This window comes from Erithacus rubecula (genome assembly GCF_903797595.1).
Source record: "Erithacus rubecula genome assembly, chromosome: 4".
NCBI classification, from domain to species: domain Eukaryota; kingdom Metazoa; phylum Chordata; class Aves; order Passeriformes; family Muscicapidae; genus Erithacus; species Erithacus rubecula.
This window is the reverse complement of record NC_136686.1, coordinates 14,184,592-14,203,563: the sequence shown is the minus strand read 5'-3', so window position 1 is coordinate 14,203,563 and position 18,972 is coordinate 14,184,592. Positions and strand designations below refer to the sequence as shown.

The 18,972-nt window shown below is 37.7% G+C and overlaps 1 protein-coding gene across 1 annotated transcript in view; it reads right to left on the bottom strand.

Moving 5' to 3' along the window:
* The window catches only part of MTPN (myotrophin), a 28,711-nt gene that overhangs the window by 9,432 nt on the left and 307 nt on the right, over positions 1-18,972 (bottom strand). The window lies entirely within an intron of this gene.

The window sequence follows — 18,972 nt, the reverse complement described above, 5'->3', positions numbered from 1 at the left end:
CTAGCTGCATAGAAATAAGTCAGCATCATAACCACCAGCAAGTGAGCCCAGGCCATCCATAATTTACAACCCAATTATGAGACTGTCCACCCTGTTTTATGAATAGCACTTGCCAATTCTACATGATAAAAACAAGTCTGAAGAGTCAACCAAATCAAACCCCAGGAGGTTGTACTCTAATGCCTCTTGTACGAATGGATTGAGACGCCACTTAAGTTGTAAACAAAATTTAATTTACTGAGTACCTGATCAGCTTTGTTTCCTCACCTTGGGTTGTGCAACTAAGGATAAACTGATTTACTGCCCTTCACTAGTGACAAGAAGTTACTGGAAACCAACTAGAGACAAGCTGTGTGGTAAGTAGCTTCTTGTTCCTATGTGCAAGGCATCTTAATTTAGCATCATACCTTAAGCCCTGTATCTCCACAGAAAAACATTCAGAAGAATTTCAGCTGCAGCACCAATTCACACTTCTCTATAGAGCCCCTGCAGTTCCCTCACTCCAAAGTACCAAAGTTCTAGAAAGTACACAGAATAGAGGGATTGATATATACCTTCTAGAAATTACTTCACTTCTAAGAATGGAAGAGAAGATTGCCAGAAGGAAATCTTATTCTGCTTTTGATTTTCTATATAATCAGAGTTCTACACTACTAGTCAAGTAACAAGATGACCTCGTTATTCTCCTCTCTTCTCAACAGGATATTCAATTATTCATCATATACCCTTATATATATATATATATATATATCAGATAGTATTGTGATGTAACTTCTCATTTGCTGAATTCCATTGACAATTAAGTTCCAATTAAAAAAAAAAAATCACCCAGATTAAAGTGTGCTAATAGCACATAATTAGTCTGGGAAAGCATATAAAGGAGCAGCATATACTTACGTTGAACATTAAACTCTACCCATACATTTATTTACATACTCATCCCATCAATTTTAAAACAACTGGAAATTACATAACCCATCATCTTTGCTGATACATTAGGGATTGTGTACAGAAGTTTGAGAAGCCAACCACATGACAGCCACCAACACAAAACAGTCTCTTAAGTCCAACACATGCCAAGACATGGTAAGTAAAGGAGCTCGGGAGAGGGGCAGGCAAGCTCAGTCCTGGGACAGCACACAGTCAAGCCACAAGCTCACAGCCAAACGAAAGTTAGAGCCATCACTGCTCTAGATTAGGACAGTCCAGTAAAGCTCTCACTTCCTTTAGCTTACAAATATTATGTGGATCACTGGCTTATATTATAGTAATTTTTCTTTGTTTTTAAAGAATAAAACAAAGGTCCTCTGTTCTGTCCTAAGCTGGATGTGGAATAAATTCCTAGTGGACAATGAATTTTCAGAGGGAAAAAAAAACCCACCCAAACTCCTAGGTTTTTTTTAAGATCCCCATAAAGATGATGAAAGCTCACTTACAGGGGAGTACCTGGCAAAAGGTCTGCAAATAAAGATGTCCCAAACACACTGCATAGTACTGAATACTGACACTGAGAACACATATTATTAACATTCAAAGTTAAACTTCAAAACATTTTAGTCTGAATTAAAAGAACAAAGACATCATGTAAGTTACAAAAACAAAAACATAAAAACAAAAATCAAAAACAAAAAAGCCAAGTACTCATATATTCTGCAATAAACCAAATCAAATATCCAGCTGCTTCACAGGTATGAAAAGCTGCTGTAAAACAGACCACTGAATTTCGTAAAGCTTTACCTGGCTTTCTTACTGCCAGTCCAAGAAATATCGAAGTAGGAAGGGAAGATAAACCAATGTATTTAATATACATGGATCAAACTCTGGCAAAACTACTTGTCTCAAATGCAGTCACTAACACATATACGTTAAAAATCTTGCAGGACTCTTCACAGATAATTTCTCTCTGAGCTTTAGATCTTCTATTTATATTGCCTAGGGCACCTCTCTGTAGGAGAAGCAGTGGTTTCCAGAAGTGAGGTGTGAAAACCCAGAGAGGTGTGCAAGACAAGCCACTGGGGTGTGAGAAGAAAATATATATTGCACTATTAATAAAATGGAAAAATAGCATTTATTTCCTCTTTAGTTTATCTTTAATTTCCATTTTTGGGGTATATTTTATAATTGCATATTACACAATACAGGAGTACATACTGAATTTGCCTTAAACATCCAAGTCCCCAATCCCCCTGCTCAGGGCCAGGTTGCATGGGGTTTTTTGATCTAGTGGAAGGTGCCCCTGTCCATGCAAGGAGGCTGGAACTAAATCTTTAACACAAGATAAAGACTTGAGCCTCATCAACGGGACAGCTCTGGTAAAGGTGTGGTGAAATATGCCAATGAGTCAAAGTGGTCTCTCAAGCCCTGTCACAGGTTGGTGCAGGAAATAGCATGTAAGGAAATATTCAAAGAAAAACGTTCTCTCTGCATAAAGGTTTCCAAACTTACTGTGGTTTTGAGTAATACTGGCCAAACATGCCATAATGAATGTTACAAACAGTGATGATTCTCAATACAAAGCTCTAAGACAGCAAAGTAACCAATATATTGGTGGGCTGAAACTAAGCTGCTGAAGGTTTACATCAAAAATCACCATCCCTAACAGAGGCACATGGTCAGAATCCACATGAACTGACAAAATGGAGCATAGTTCTTTTTTTACACCCACAGGAGCAAAGTCTTCTGTGTCACCAAAAGTGACAACATGATTTTTCAAGGAAGTTTTATGGGACTTCTGTCATCTTCTAGAGTCTAACAGAGCAGCAAGGAGGTTAACTTGTGTATTAAGACACAATTAAGCCAGGATCAAGGAACAGTATCACCCTCAAAATAAAACCAAGCTTCAGTCATATGCCATGCTTCTTCTGAAAGATTAATTATTTTCACTTTTTACAGTAGACCCACAAATCCACTAACAATGGTGCAAATATTTGTGCACAGCTTTAAAAAGTAATTTGTCCTTGCCGAAGAAAAGACACAATCACCTCCTTAATGACCTTCCAGAATACATTGAATTTACTCAGTCAGCCATTTAAGGTTAAATCTGGCATAAACCACATTAGTAACATTTTTCTGTTCAGATCAAAGACTCAGGGCACCAGCTATGCAGTAACATTAAAAACCCACCCAATCCATGAAACATCAGAAACAGCAGTTCCCAGGTAACTGCTTCAATCCTATATTAAAATCTGATTATGGGTAAAGAAAAGCCTCTGTGAATCTCAAATTACTAAACAAGACGACCTAAAAGAAGACTTTCATACCCCATTTCAAAAATTCAAAAAAAAAATAGCTAACAGAAGAACATTCAATTAGGTCTTTAAGTATCAATGTCAGTTGAAATGTGGCTATCAACTTTTTACTGAAGGACAGGAAACAAAAACTGGAAACTCACTTCCAAATACTTTTAAGAACTTTGCTTTTTAAGTAATTAAGAGTAGGATTCATTATAGCATCCTAAGAATGCAACTATCACCCACTTTCTGTAATGCAGCAATGTAATGAATTAAAAGATCTGTTCTAACTAATTTCTTAAGTGAATACTGTCATAAGTAGTTACTTACAAACTGAATTCTTTCATTACCCTCTCACACATTTTCCTTGCTTTAGCTTCTCTTGCTAATGTATCTACACAAAATCCCTTGTTATATCTCATGTCCTTTTCTAGTTTAGTTCTAGTCAAGGCTTTGGCTTTTCTAGCTTCATCCCTGCACATCCTGGGAAAATGCCTATGTTCTTCTTGGGTACCCATCCCCATCCCCAATTTTTATGCTCCCCCTCTTTCTTCCTGAGCTTAGAGAGGAGACCCTGACAGCCAAGCCCTCCTGTACACCCAGATGAATGTCCCAGAGTTATCTGGAAGGATCTGCACCATAACAGCTACCCTGAATAAGTTGTGCCAAATATAATTCCTTTTTCTTTTGCAGTCCTTGTTAAAAAGGATGAACCAGAGTTTGCTGACTTTGTCCCTAATGCATGCTATGACATCAGCTCCATGAAAATGTCGGATGAACAAGTTTAGTCATAAAGTACAAGTTCTGAAGCTCATTATTTTCCAGGGAGATTATTTAACCACACCAAACTGACTCCATCCTTCAACAGTCTCTGCCTTTCTGTAGCCTTTATTACACAAGGCTGTATTCCACACCTGCCTTGGTCTCCCTTTATCTGCTAACTCTCTCTTTTCTCAGCTCCTGCCAGTTTCAGAAGCATCAATGCTTAAAGCCAAATGAGCTAAACTCACGTTTAACCTCATCTAGCACCATTCTAGCCCTCCTACAGCACACTCCAGGTGCTTCAAGCACAGGCTTATTTTGCAGTGGCACAGGAACTGAAACCAAACCTGAGTCAGGTGTTCACATGAGCACTGTGGTTTGCCAGAAGCACTGTTCTAGAACATTACTGCCAGGCTACAGATCCCACAGCTCACCCTTTACTTTAGCATCAACTTCCCTCCTGTGTGGCAGCAACAGCTTTGCTACTTCCAGCAGTTTGACTCTTCCCACCCCTGCACCAGAATTACTGGCTGAATGATGAATCTAATGAAGGAACTGATCAGTGTGAGAATTTACTTAATCATTCCTTTTATTTGTTCCATGACTTGGCACCCGAACACACCAGCAATTAGTAGCTGGGATTTACGCTGCAGTTCTACCACAGGAATAGAAACTGTCTACTGTGGCCTCATTAAATCCTACTGTATAGGTTAACTGTATTAGTAGAGCAGTGCCTGCAATAGTTGTGGCATTAAAATGCTCTTTCAGATTTAGAAGCAGCTCCATATCCCCATAGGTACTTCTCCTGTCATACAAAAATAACTTCATCTCCCACTTTCACGCATTCCTTTCATTTCAGTTGTAATGAAGGAAATCAAATTCCATGCAGATGTCCTTAGAGTGCAGGGAAGTATCTTGCAGGAGCTACTGTGTAATTCCTGTCTTCATTATTGTAGGAAAAAAATAACTCATTGTACTGTCTGTTGCATTACTTCCATCTCTTTGCATATAAGGGATGGCCACCCTTACATTGTATTAAGTAACAGTCATTTTACATATAGCAACAACTTAATCATTGCTGTTTCAGTGGGAAAGAAAAAGTAAAAAATCCTCTTTCTATATAGAAAAGTTTAAGTCCCATGGATGAGTTATTTTTACTATTTTGCTGCATATTGAAAGTGCAGCTTCCAAAAACTTCATATTTACTATTTTTCCCCACATGCTTTGTTTGTGCTGGTCATATTATTTGTTTTTAAAAGTTCAAAGAGATTATTAAGACATGTTTTATTGTAACAGAGATTATATTGGTATCTACTGAATGAAATCTTTCCCACCAATGTAACTAAGTTTTAGTTTTTAAATCAAACTAAGTGCCTGAAATGTTAAGTTCTATGCCTGAAGCAGAACATATATAACTGAGATCACTCAAGAACAATATATTCCTTAGTCTTCTGAAGGAAGAGCAAGCTTGGATAAATCACACCTGTAGAAAAAAATATTAGCCATATACTCAAACAGTTAAGAAAACAAATCTTACACTTTCACAGTGGGTGTGTCGGGGGCATGGATGAACTGATTATGTCTTTATCTTCCCCAAACACTGTTTCATTTTCTCAGTTTGAGTCTGGTCACAGCCTTTCAATCGTTCTCCACCATAACTTTCTCCAGATTCATTCATCACTGGAAATACTTAAAAAACCCGCCACAAGCTCACTCCCCCACGCCTCAAAAATCCACAAACACCAGGTAAGTACTCTCAAGACAAAAATACATTAGTTATTTTTGCCATTCCACTTAAATTCTCAAAATGGTTGTATTTTAAGTACTTAAAACAAAATACTTCACTGCTTAGCCTGTGTTTCAGTTGTATGTTCATAGAGTTTTCCAGTGTTTACTGTTGCTACATGTCAGCTCTAGGGCTCATCTATAAATACAAATTTATAAATATAAAGTTACCTTTATAGCACTGAAGATGTAAACACCTTAACTGAGAACCTCTAAAAACAATACAGCAGAAATAACTGAAAAAACCACCCATTTTCTACACACAAGGTCAATCATTCTGCAATTTCTAAAAACTGTGCACTTAAAAATATTGTAAGCCAAGCACAAACTTCAGTCCTTGCCCAAACAGCAAAATCAAGCTGATTTTATACAGCTACTCCATGGGTCATAAACACTGGTGTCAATGAGGGAAAATTCAAATACCAAAATATTTCTTGTTTTCAAGGGTAAAATTAACATTACTCTAAAAACCTTTGACTAACAGAGATAATAAATTCATTTCTTCTTCCAAGCTGGTTATAAAACTTCCTTTGAATACTTTGTTGTGGTAACTGAAATGAGCACCAGCCTGAAGCCATTTTTTCCTGGGTAGAGAGGTTAAATATTTGCATCTATGACAGGAACTGACACAGCTTTACATTGATACAACAGACAGACCCTCGTATCATCTGCCTTAATACAAATCTGAAGGTAATGGAGCCACCAGTCCAATATTTTAGCCAAGGAAGTAATTTATGTAAGCTTTTGTGTATTTCATTGTAACACTAGTCCAAAGTGCTGTTTTCACATTCCTATCTGTTTTAACTCAGAGCAAGAACAATTCAAATGACCATCTCAAAATAAGTCAGTGCAATGTATCACTTAAACTTCTGTACATTTTTTTTCCTATAAACAGAAGAAACTGCTGACATATGATACCTCAGGAACTGCAGACCTAAGAACTGGGAGGAGTAGATGGAAAAGATAAATTTCACATTTCCACTCAACCTGTTTTATTGAAAAACCAACTGAAACAATGCAGGAGGCCTAAGAAGCAGCAAGATTATTTTATCATTTCTGCTCAGCAAGTTTATTGAGTCTCAAGCTTTCTTGTCTCTACCTTCTGGTTCACAAGAAAAATGACCAAGTTTCACTAATAGTCACTAATATTCAAACCAAGAGAAAGAGTGGAACCTGGTGAAATAATAGTAACTCAAAGTCTGAGTTAAGTCCAAAGAGCAGAAAGGGAAGTAAAAAGATTAATATTGTAAGCTGTGAATTGCTTACGATTTTGAAACAAATTTCTTCAGTAAAAAACTTGCAATAAGATGCTGCCAGAGCCAAGGAAATAAACCCATTGTAACTGCAAGTAGGCAGTTACCAATGGCAACTGCAAAAATTTTGTGCCAGATCCAAAGTTTCATGTAAACTACCTATATTTTCAAAAATTACTTACTTTCAATCCACCCAAAAAAAAAATCAGTATAACCTGGCCTCATGCAGCCTGCACAGAGACACCTGCTACTGCTGCTCAGTCATTCAGCATATTCCAACCATTGCAGGAGTTTTCCAACTGCAGCCTGAGTGGACCGACAACTGAACTGAAGCAAATGGCCTACATTTATTGTACAGGATAACCACTTTTCACTTGGACAATTTCAGAAAACCTAGAAGTTTGTAGTTTTTTGTGTAATAGCTAAAAGTGACTAGCTAAGCCTTCCTACCAACTATTTCTTTGCTTATTCACACAGGTATTTAATAACATCTTTTCAATTACTCTGGCTGTTTTATTCCCTGTCCTCTGAATTTTATAAGTTGAACCAAAAAGGAATTTTCTCCCAGATGTCTTCTTTCTACCCTGTATGCTTTGAGAAATACATGGGACAAGCTGATTTTACATCTCCCCCTTATCACATCTTACTGAAACAAACAGAAATAGCAAAAAACATCCACAATAAATCCTGTAGAGATAGTGATCAAAAACCAAATCCAAATTAACAGATGTTGAAAACAGAACTTGAATACAGAAAGTTAAATCCCTATGGAAGAGGCTGCAGACATGAGTATCAAATTTTAATTATTTTTCTGGATTCCCTTCTAGTGTTTGCTCTTAGTTTAGCCTGCAATATCCAACTGAGCTTCCGTTTTTAAAAGTATTAAAAAAAGGCTACTCAAAGAATTTCAGCACAATATTCCCCCTAGAAGACCCTCAACAGTTTATCAAACAGGGGTTTCTGTTCTGAGGATAGCGTGTGTCCCTCAAGCTGGCATTTTGCAGCAAGTTCTACAGTCAAAACAGACAGATATAGATGTCCATGTAAAAAATGGTATCTACTTTGCAATTCTCTACTTTAGGAGAAGCCTTATTTGCTAATAATAACACCAATACTTGGTCTAAAATTCAAGAAAATTAATTATGAACCTGACGATGAATTTTGCCTGTCTTGATATGGTATCCAAAGTACTCTGCAAAGCTTTTAAAGCACTGCTACGTTTCTTCTGGCTTAAGCCAACAAAAAGGTGCTTAACAAGCATACTTTACAGGTTTTGTTGGTGGCAAACAAGTATCTAGCTTATGCACCATAATCAAATGCAATCTGAAGTCCTTTGCCTCAGTCAAACAAATAGAATTCCAGAAACAACTGCTAAACAAACTGAACTACTGAGCCATCTGCGCTTCAGTTGTATCAGCATTTTGTGAGACAAACAAACCTGATACATGAGTTGTTCTGTAGAACAGTAATGAACCGTTTCCTAGCTACAGCTTCTAGAAGCTCATGATACAATTCCAGCTTCAAAGGTATGCCAAACACGTGCAATTGAAAACAGTCATTCTCTGCTCCCCAAAATCCTTAATTTGTGCAAGACTTGAGTGAGAAATCATGTAGCGCACTCACTACTTGCACTACCAAGGGATGAAACAGGAATGAAGGGCCCAGTTATGCAGCTTTTCTTAGCTCCTACAAATTTCCATTTATAATTTGATCCGAAGTTTTCATTTATAAGTTTGTTTTCTTAATTAGTCAACAGCTCAGAGTAATGGCAGCAAGTAGCTCTGACAGAATAAGCTGTTGCAGACAAAGGGATCATTACTCTCTGTTCAGATTACCTCTTTAACTGACGAATGCTAGTGAACGAAATATTCTGGATCACGAACTGAAACAGCCAATGATCAGACAATTTCCAAACTGTCTCTGCTTAGAAAGATTGTTAGAATTCTGAATTCAAGTTAATATGCTTTAGTTATAGCATAGGACTCACCTGTCAGTCCTGATACCAGGGGCACAAACATCAATACAAGCCTTTAACCATTAATTGTGAAGAACTGCAGACCAGTCTAATGACTTTATACCTTGAGCTGACCTAAACCTAATGTTCACTCTATAAAGACATGTTAAGCTGCATCTACTAAACACAGTGCAGTGTCCATTTTCATAGGCAACACTGAGCTGGCCTGAAAGGGTTGATTTTTTATTCCAATAGTGATTGGCCAAATTCTGTGTTTTCCCACTGCATTTTGGATTATGAGATTTGGAAGATGCCTACTCTAAGGGTACAATAAGCACAAGAGATTCCAGCTCATATGGTTGCCAGATTATTATTAAAAAAGGAGCCATCAACCATACATAAACCAGGAATCAGAGCAGTAATTATGCCTCAATAATTCAGTACTAGACCTGAGGAAACAGACAACAGATGACACGATGAAAACAGAAAAATCTACAAAACAACACCTGTTCCTGCAAGAATTTTTTTTTTTTCTCAAGCTTAACAGGTCAGAAATTGCTCCAAATGTTAAGCAGCTGAGCAAAAGATCCCAGCCATTACCACACAGTCTACATTGATTTATTAAACACCAATGAAAACATTTTCAGTTTCTGGAAGAAGCCCACATCAAGTTCTTTATTAAAATACTCAATATGCATGTTTGTCCAAGGAATGAACAGAAAGTGGATGTTTTCCTTTGAGGCAAACACATGGTGACACCTACTGGGTTTCAGTTTCAATAGATGCCAGCTTGGTATTTTGAATTCTCTGCATGATCTAAGGACACAATAATTAAAAAACCCTGCAACAATAATTAACGTGAATTCTGAAAGCTCAAGTTGTACTGTATCAGGAAGGTATGAGAGGATAAACAGGAAGATGAGTGAGTGTATCTCCCAAAGACTATTGCTGTGGTTAAAAAAAACCCTGAATTAAAGCGCTTTAACTGGGGCTTAATAAGCATCATAAGCAGGAATTACTTCTCCAGAAAACAAAAGATATGTCCAAGGCAAAACCAAGTGTTCTATCAAAACCAAAGTAGTGAAGCTTAGCCTCTAAACAGGTTTTCCTATAAGATTAACAGGCATTATTTTCCAGAGCACGTTGAATTTACATTTTCTTAATTCAGCAATGCATAGAAATATATGAAATGTCAGAAACAGCATCAGTAAGTTCTAGAAGTTTTGCGCCCTAACGAAGAGTTCTGTTGACATGATGAAGCAGGTGGTGATTGGAATTATGTAAAAAACAAAACATGGAAGCCAAAAAACTCAATCAGAAAAGCTATTTTTATGTCCTTAAAATAAACACACTTTCTAAGCAGCATATACTTAAGAACACAGCATGAACAACTACAGAATAGCTCCCTAAACCAATTATACACACTTGAAATATTCAGCTTCACTGTAATATTTTCATTAAAACTTATAAATATTGGTATTGCACTTTTAAGTTTGAAATAACCCACTTACAAAAGTTAAGCCATTTTCTCCAGATTCCCAGGGATTACTGTTGAAATGCTTTAATAAATACAGTCTACTAACTTGTCACAGAAATGGAACTAAAGACTTGTATTTCATGTTATACTCTAAGAGGACCCTATTTTAAAAGTAATTATATTTACCATCATTATGCCCAAGACAAATTTAAGTAACTGTTAGTGTTTTTATCATAGGCCAGATTCAAGTTTTTTAAACCATGCTAAATACCCATTACTTTAGCCAAGAAATAGTTAACAGCATTACTGAAGTTATTGAGAAGTCAACCATTCAAGAAATAAAGATTCTCACAAATGCCTCACTTGAGTACAAAGGATTCGGTGAGGTTTTTTGTGGGTTTGTTTGGTTTTTCCTAATACAGAGCATACACAGAAAAGCATATCTCACCTCACAGGAACTCTCCTAACCTCTCTTATTTGACTTGAAATCTTCTACTTTCAGTTGCATTACCTGAATCAAGCGGCAGAAGTATTTTTGAACAAACAGAAAAATACTCTTAAAACATTTATCACCTATGGTATTTGCTTTCATAGTGTCATTAACAAATCAGTTTAAATGAGAGATGCTGATGGTAACTGTTCTTTGGACAGCTCTCTACCTATTGTCTCAAATGGCTGAAGAGCTCATCTTTCCTGCTTGAAGCTAATCACTAATTTATAGGTCACAAGCGTGTTAAAAAGCAAGTTCATAAACGACTGGAGTTTGGGAAACGAAAGTATCAATCATTCAATAATAATTATCAAGACTTGATCTTAGCTCATCAGAGACTTTGAGCACATAATTTTATTGCATGAGCTGACTCAGAACATTCTCTGAACTTTGGCAGAAAGTGTGACAGGGCGGTCTCCAGAACACCTATCTGGTGATGTTTTGGTCTGCTCAGCTTATTAGCCACAGTCTGCAATTATTCTCTTTGATTTCCAAAGCATAGCTGAAACCTAAGTAAAAGGATTTCACCATTTCCCTTCTGGCCTGTAACCACTGAGGAAGGCAGAAATGTCTGTAAGCAAAGACAAAACTGCAGACCACATTCTAATTTTTGGTGCAAGAGACACAAAAATTCTTTCTTTGAAGAAACATAATGCCCTTGGCAGACAATGCATCTGAACTGAGCTAGAGAATTACACTGCATAAGAAATACTAATAAAGATGTAAAAATGGGCAGAAGCTCTAAAACTACCAAATCCCAAGTCTCCCAAGCTACTTCAAAGCCATATTCATGTGCATTATGAGTTTTCAAGACCAGATTTTTCTTTTTCTTACTCTCTCTCATCAGGATTTCAGTTGCTTTTGGGAAATTATTTGCTCCCCTAGTCTTAATTAAAAAGAGAGAAAAAAAACCCCAATCTAACAAAAAAACCCCAAAAAAACCCAAAAAACCAAAGACCAACAAACACACACACAACAAAAAACTCCACACAAAACACACACAAGTACATTCCAATCAAACACAGACTTAAGACAAGAACTATCACTTGTTCAAAAGGACTTATTAGTACTGATTGCATTCCAAGTCAAAATGCAATCCTACAGATAGTTCCTTAACCATTTAAATCAAAGTATTGTTTCTCTCCCTATCTGTGGCCTGTAATTGTAGAATTTGCCATCACTGGTCCCAATCGACACAGGCTTTAACACTATAAAAATAAGTTAATTTCATACCCAGCATCCAATTAAAAGTTTTAAACTCACTTTAATGTGAGCTGTGCTGATTTATACCTACCCCTCCTCATAATGAACTAAAGCAGAAAAACATCTAATTGTTCAAAACTGCTGAAACTGCAACTTGTAAGAAAAACAACTGTTGTATAACCAACTGGTCAGTTATTGGCACTTAATTCCAGCTCATGCTTTTGCTCTAGCAATAGATCTGCCTATGGAAATGACAATTGCTTCTTTCCACAGAATTGTACTGGGAAATTCAACACTTTGCCACGGAGGGGAAGGAAAATTAAGAATAATTTAACACAAAACTTCAACTTGAGAAACAGGCAAATTAGGTAGAAAGAAGTAACTTTGCTCACACTTTTGTGTGGACACATTCAGAAGTTCAAACAAGCATAAACAAAGCCATAAAAAACACACTAAACTCAACTGATGGCTCACATAAAACTGTATCCCCATGACTTCAGCAATACAATCATATACAGTCTCTGGTTCTCTGCATCTTTCCTAAATTTTCTTCTGCCCTTTGATCAGACATAAAAATTAATGGAAACGAGAACCCTGAATTCACAATGTTCTCCTTGAATTTAAGTAGAATATTTTACCTTCAAGTCCTGATACATTACCAGCTAAGCCTAGGGTCCTTCAGAAAAGGCACATGGAAGTTGTTTGGTCCAAAGGAATCCTTATTTATGCATTTTGATACTGCTGCAAGGTTCACTCATTCAGTGTTTTTTACTTATGTGGCCTACATGAGTCACCAATGCCATGGTACCCACATCAACATTCACTGCATGATCTTCACATCTAACAAAACTTTCCACATATTATTCCAAATGAATACAGATCCATAGTACTGTGGAAATGTTCTCTTAGAGTTTTAGAGAGCTTAGATCATCTCCTGTAAGCCCTCTTATTGAAATCCAATTTAACTAACTGAGCCAGGCTTGAAAAACAAGGATTTATTAAAGATAAAACTGATTGATACAAGAGAGAAAACTCTTGGTTAGTACAAGGGAGGGCAGAAAGAAGAAGAGCAGTAGTAGAAGAAAATATTTACCTCACACCACTGATTTCTCTGCTTGCTATTCATAACATATTCCCAGCTTTGACTGTCATACTTAGAAATGCATATGCTGTATACCACAACTTGGTAAAAACAGGATATATTTCAGAGATTAAATTTGCTTTTAATTTAGGGAATAGAATACACTAGCACAAAAATTAAATCCGATGTTTTATTACAATCTGGTCTTAATAACTCTCTCTACTTTTTGCAGCAAATATCTATTTAGGCACAGGACAAGTCAGCACAGTAAGAACAGCCCAGACAGAATCAAGTAAGGAAATACATGACTTGGGATTTTAAGCATAGAAAGGTCATTTATGAATCACTTAGGCAATATGTTAAAGCCACTAAGATTTTTAGAGCACTGGAGCAAACTCAGTGAACAAAATGACAATAGCCTGCCAGCAACATCTCAAAGAAAATATTACATTTAGCAGCTCCAGATTCATGATCATTCAAATGATCACAGCTGGAATGAGCTCTCTTTACATTTCAAATTGAAATGGCTGAAGAATCAGTTCTATCTGTACCTTCACAAAAAAAGGAGATATTTTAGAATCCTGGGATGTTCATTCAATCAGTGAGTCAAACATTCCACTGCAATGCCAGGTTTGTAGACAAGTTTGTTACTCCATGCTGCTCCCATAAACTATTTAAGATTTGATGCACAAAATGTTAGTATCTGTGAATAATTCTTTGCGACATGACACAAGACTCTCTTGGATCAGACTGGGGAAATTAATTAGACATCCTGAAGAGGTGGTTTTCAACAACCTCATTCATTTTATTGTACACACTACTAAGAAGTGGTAGTTGTGCTATGTTTTTCTGAAAGTTTTTCTAATATATTCCTAACATTTTGGTTAAGAGTAAGTCCATTATGAATATGGAACCTACTAAAGGTAGGCTACAGAAGCAAATAATTCTATTGTTCCATAAAGGGAAGGATTTAGGTCATCATGTTCAAATTTGCAAAAGGTAAATTGAACACCAAGTCTAATTAGAACTATGCAGTAAAACAAAATTATCTTTAGCAATCACACTTCAGCAGACTCAACAGTAATCAAGTGGAAAATAACACAACTCCCACAATCTGCAGATAAAGACAAACCCACACAGTCAGAGCTGGCATAACACTGGGGAGTCACAAGAGGCCTCACAGGGAATAAGTTCAGTCCAGCAGATCCCAGGTTAGAGCTAGCTCTGACATGCTCCTGGACAAACTAGTGAGATATAGCTACTCTGTACTGCAATCCAGACAGCTTTCAGGCTGTCACTCAAGGGCAGGAAACCTGTTACCTGACCAGAGGCAATTCAGGTATCAGTGTAGCCATAATAATAATGTGTACTTCAGCATTCAGCATGATGACACAGGGGAATTTCAGCGTACCCACGATACGCTTTATCTGTAAATCAAGTAATCTACCTGGATATAGCAGCCATTTCAGTACACATTTTCATTTAGTTTGTAACTGAAGGTGTAGAAGTTATTGGAATGGACAACGAAAAGAGTAGAGATTACTTCCAAGAATTAAAAGCTATTTATTAGTATTTATTACCATGTTAATCCTTCTTCTTGCAGATGTATTTAAATTGCTTCTCTTTTTCACTACACTTAACTATACCCCTGACTGGTGCTTCCATTTCAAAAAGGTACTTCTAAACAGTTTAATTTTAGCCTTTGTAGTTCATTTAGCAGTAGTCAAGTTTTATGCATTTCTCAAGATGTCACTATATCCCAAAGAACTGCAAGACTGCAGCATCACAGCTTTGTCAAGAACACACAGGCGGTCACTGTTGTCTAGATGAGCTACTGGAGGTTCTCCAAGAACTTGGTTTTGTTTTGGTATTGAAAAAACAAGACTCTGCACCAGAAATGTCGACTAGGCCACTTTCTACAAACATCCATTTCCCAGCATACCATCACTTCAACCTCCCAGTCCTCTGAGCAGTAACAATCTGGTGCTTCCAGTTTCACTGCCTGTCCTATCTTCTTATGGTATTAGGTTAGCTGATTTATCAAACTTAACTGGAACTAGAGGTAGGTTTAGAAAACCTAGGGATGTAAGGGATTAAAGCAGCTCATTGAAAGTGGGGAATTCTCAGTTAAACTATGGGAGATGAAATTACTTCAGAACAAACACTTATTGAAGCCTCTCCTACAAATCTAAGTTTATCTTGCAAAAAACTTTATGCCTAGTGAATAAAAGAAACTGTACTTCACCTCAGAAATCCACTGCTGATTGGAAATGCTATGTGCACATGCTGATAGAGAAGTCCTTTCTGATCAACTGCACAGTTTATCTAATTCCACTGGGGAAAAAGGCTAAAGAAAAGGAAAAAGAGCAAACACCATTCACTTTAAGAAATTCTGTAGGCTTAATATAACTTGCTTTTCTAACTAGCACTTTCTAACCCACTCCGTACCTTGAATGAGGTAAATTTCTTTCAGCTGCGTGGGTCCTCCTCATCCATTAAAATGCATATCTGATTCAGCTGTTCCCATGGAAGTTTCTGCTTTCTTGAGGAATTTTAAAAATTTGAGTGGATGTATGTGGGAAGAGAATTCCTTCAATCCTTAGACTCCTGAAGCCAACATAGGCTGGTTGTTTTAAAAAGGAAGATGTCAAAGAAAGCAAACAGTAAAAACTAGTTTTTAATCTAGTCATCATAAAAATAGCTGACACTGTACTTAACTGCTGGCATAACACACTAGATACAGTATTCCAGGATAAATTTATATTTACCATAAAGAAAAAGTTGACACTGTTGCAAGTTGAGAAATGTAGATGCTGATATGATGTCTCTTACAAAACCAGAAGTCTTACAAGATTATTCAAACTTTAAAAATAATGTTTCATATTTTCATCAAATAGAAGCCACCACTATCTTTCAAATGCAGACTGGCAACACTGAGATCTCTTCTGCTAAGCAACAAAGCAGTATCACTTCCTGCAAAAAAGTTCCTTTCCCCGAAGGAACTATCTTCAGGAGACTGCAAGATCCCTATGTAGAAAAATATATAATGCAAATGGAGACCCTGGCTTCTGTTTCTGTATCCTTCCTTTGTCCAGGAACTGTTGAAGTGGCAGAAACATTCTCTTTCTTCTTGGTATTTACTAGCCAAACCTCAGATTAAAACAAACAAACAAACAAACAAAACATATATATATATACACTTAACGACTCCAATGACAGGACCTCCACACCTTATTACACACAAGTGAAGAAAAGTCCTGTCTGGTTAACAGAGTTCAACTCCTACAGTCCCACTGATTTATAATTTATCTTATTATTTTAAAGCACCCAGGGTCACCTAGTTAGCATTTAAGCACTCCCATTCAGATAGGAAACAAAATCAGGGGTCAAACCCTTCATATGGTAATCAGTGGCAAAACTGCAAGATTATAGTTAAAGGCTGTGTTGTTTCCAAATAAATAATGAGGAAACAAGATTAGAACAAGAAACAAAACAAACGAGAAATTGGGAAACAAAAGTTTCAGGAAGACAGACAAGGAAGAATTTTATGAAGATGCAGGCTGTAAGATATATGACTGCCTCCCCCCTTACAGGGAGAGGAAATTTCTACCACTGCAAAGTTTATATAAGTAAAATTCTTGAAAATTAAATCATACTTAGAGCAGGAAAGCAGCAGTGAGTAGAAGCCATATAACTGATAAGGAAGAAAGTCAGAACATACAGACACTTTCCTCAGAACTCCTAACTACCAAAGCATGATTTGCCTTCACATATTTCATTAATCTCAGAACTGAGAATGTGAAGTTCCAGCTGAGGCTTCTCCTACATTCAGATGGTTTATGGAGTTCTCTTGCCCCTACTCAACATACATTTCCAGTTGTACAAAAAACCAAACTCATTCTTGTACCCACTTCTTCCCTGATGGCACCCCCTCTATTTTGTTTACCTTCCCAAAACCCACCTACCTGCACCTCTGTAAAACTTATAAAAATTAGACAAAAAAAATTACAAACCACTAGGAAGAATGAGAATCAGTCAAAACTTGCTTATATAAGCTTTGTTTCCACAGGAAACCAGCCTAAGAGTTTACTAGTCCACAGTCTGTCAAAGAAACAAAAAGGACTGAAAACATTTGACTTCTTGTAAGTTGTTTAACAACTGAAGACAACACATACTTGCAAGTGGGAGAAAAGTATGAATAAGATTAGATTACAAACCAACAGAAAACACCCAGAGTTTATTCAACTTCTACACTAGAAGCAGTTACACAATGTAAGAGCACTCAAGGATTGCAGGCTCCCTCTACACTAATCACCTAACCCCAGTGAGTAACTCTCTTTTGAGGATTTCTGCCTCATTAGTGCAGTTAGATGATAGCCTTCAGCCTCTTTTACTACAGCAGCACTCAGACTGGCTCAAGCCCCTTTCAGTAGCAGATGGAACCAAGTATTTGACTCAGCACTGAAGCAGATGAAGAAGCATCACCTAAATCCATTTGCTACAAGAGTTGCAGTGCCACTCAGGAAGAGTGAGAATATAAAAAACGCTTTCTAATTAGTACTCCAATGAACTTGTAGATATAAACTGAATCAAGACAAGTTACTGCCAAAGCTTTAAAGCTTCTGCCTCTGCAAAAGATCCACAAGGATCCAATAACTACTAGCATGCAGTGAACTTTCCAGACATGGAAATCCTTTAAAAGCTGTAGGAAAAACCCAAGTACACTGCTGACACACTCTGCATGTCCCCAAATCTGAGAAGATATTAGACATACCAATGTATTACCCAACTTTATTACACAGACAAAGGTACACAACCTTTAGCAAACAGCTGAAGTAGGATAATTACATTATTCCCAGTTATTTCCTCTAGGACTTTATAGGCAGAGCATGTGAGTGCACAGCCACTTTGATGCGAAGTCCAGAAGCTTAGCTGGACCTGTCAGAGAAGACTATTCAGGCTAAGCTGCTGGACTTTGTGCTCAAGCAGCTGGAACTACTTCCACACTTTCCTTTTTGCCAGGAGCGCTACAAGTTTGAAAGTTGACAACTGGAGTAGAAAGAACTTAAATCATCATGTTGTGTCAGCACACGTCAAGCTCCCAAAGACAATCATTAACTTGTTTGAAAATCTATATAATCACAGGTAAATTAGATGTACACCTTTGCTGTGATGCAACTGTTCCCAGACAGTATTCCTGGACAGTAAGGATTCACTGAAGCAGAATGTTGCCCTTATGCACTTTTCCTCGGTGACAACAGAAGGCAAATGAGGACGGAATGCAGCTTTCAAATACTGCCTGTACCTGAAGACCGTTCAGCCATCACACAGGTGCCCCTGCAGCGCTCGCCTAACTAGGCATCAGCACACTTCCCTGAAGGTTAATGAATTAAGCCTCAGCACACCCGGTAGCTTAGCATCATCTTATTAAGGATGAGCCCTGAGGCACAAAGTGGAAGGATAACCAAACCGAGGCCACAAATCCACAGATCTGCGAGGCAGAACCGGGATCTTGGCTGTCAATCATTAAGTTTCACGCAGTGACACGGAATAACTCCACCTGCATGCGCGAGGGGCGGCCGGGGGCAGGAAAGAAGGAGGAAGCCGAGGAACGAGAGGCCCCGGGGAGGGGGAGGGGGCCCTCAGCTCCGCACGGAGCCCAGCGAGGGCCCGTGCCCGCCCAGGCCGCGGCTCCCGCCGCCCCAGCCCCATCCCGGGGGCTGCGCGCACATCCCTC